Here is a 2063-nt window from a genome sequence, read left to right on the forward strand (position 1 = left end):
TAGAGACATGCTGAATACAAAGGGCTGAAATAAATGAGTAATCATTAACATAAAATAGAACATTTTAATAAAAATTAATATTTTTCTTGAACATTAACTTACCAGACACTGAATAACTGCACAAATTAATAAGCATAATGCAAATCTATTTTTCTTGTTCTCTGAAAGCAAAATATTTCCTGTTGCACACACCAAACAAGTCAGTACAAGACTAATGACGTGGCAATCGGCTGCTAAAATATTCACTGCTAGTGTTAGTGAAGAGAATTGGTGCACCTGCGCATAAGGGGCATAAGGGAAATGAATGCAATATGATTATAATAATCAGTCATTAGCAAACATTGTAGTTCCTTATTAATAATCCTATATAATAAAAGGCTAATATGCAAATCGACTGAACGGCAGAATGACTGGTCACTATGACGCATACTGACCACCAGAGGGCAGACGCACAATGCAGGAGCTGCCCCCTGGTGGTCAGTACACTGGCCAGAAGCCAGGCTCACAGCTGGCGAGCACAGTGGTGGTGGCAGGAGCCTCTCCCGCCTCCGTGGCAGCACTAAGGATGTCTGACTGACAGCTTAGACCTGCTCCCTGCGGGCCTAAGCCATCAGTCGCACATCCCCCGAGGGCTCACAGACTGAAAGAGGGCACAGCCTGGGCTGAGGGACCCCCACGAGTGCATGAATTTTGTGCACCGGGCCTCTAGTTATGTATAAGAGGATATTGTAAAAATTAAGTTATGAAATTTTTATTAAAACGTTTCTTACATACTGTTTTATTAGCTGGGCCACAGAAATTTTTATTGTGGGCTGCATGCAGCCCACCGGCGGTGAGTTTGACATGCTTGTATTAAATGCATATTATATGACAGTTACATATGTCCAGAAATATACCTATGTCAATGCATACACATCTGATTAGATACTGCCGGATTGTCTTATGGAGGTAAGACACAGATCTGGATAATTAAACCAAGTTGTCACCATAATGTTATATAAAAGTGGTTTTTTTACATCTCAGCAAGCTTTTAGTTATATGCTATATTTTTGGATTCCTTGTTTTCATGTCTCCTGGCTTCAATGAATTATACTTTAATTTTTAAATATCTATTTATAAACACTAACATCAATTTATGAATTTTATGATGCTTTCAGATATAAAATAATGCATGTGAAAAGGATATTGACAGCAAGGTTGCTGATCCTTTTTAGAATTTATTTGGATTTCTTTGAAGTTAGATTTGAGAAGGGGGAGATTTTATCTTGCTACCTCCTTCTGCTGTTTGTGTGTTTATATGTGTGTGAGGGTGTGTGTGATGTGTGTGGTGGGAGAGGTGAGAAATCTTTGACCAGAGAGACGTAAGTGCAAAATAAACATTATAATTTGCACATAGCAATGAAAAGATATTTACTATTCACTGTAAGTGAGCATTATTGTTAAGTAAGTAGGACAAGGGTCTCAAGGTCTCAACAATTCTTACTAAATGCTATTTTGCAATGTTAAAATGTAGCATTGTATTTTACAGAGCAGATGTAAACAAGATGAACCCAAACTGGGATAAATGTAGCCAGCTGCAAACTTTCTATTGTAATAATGTTTGCAATTAAATTATTAAGATTTTCCCCCACTACTATGGTAACAAACATCAATACTGGCTTTGAAAGTATTTCAGACTAAAATTAATCTATTTAAGAAATGATTGCTGGTTACCTACTAAATGCCAGACACAAAAAAAGAAGCCAAACCCCTGTTTTGTGGTGGTTTTATTCTATTACCAGAGCCTAGTATTAAGACTATGCATATGTACAAGAGTTTATCAGAAGGAGAAACATAAAAAAGGAGGATTTGAAAGACTGGGAAAGTATGATGTGTGATAAAATGTTAAATCTGATGGTGAAGCCTCACTGTGAAAAAGAGAACCGCATGCGGACGTGAAGGATGACTGGCGGGAAGAGAAGCACCAAGTGCTCTGGGCTCCCACGCTGAGGAGCAAGACTCATTTGGCTTTTTTTGAAACAGACCTCAAATGTTACTGAGAATTGCATACGCCAACCCTAGAC

Source organism: Myotis brandtii, unplaced genomic scaffold (genome assembly GCF_000412655.1).
Source record: "Myotis brandtii unplaced genomic scaffold, ASM41265v1 scaffold2073, whole genome shotgun sequence".
Taxonomy (NCBI): domain Eukaryota; kingdom Metazoa; phylum Chordata; class Mammalia; order Chiroptera; family Vespertilionidae; genus Myotis; species Myotis brandtii.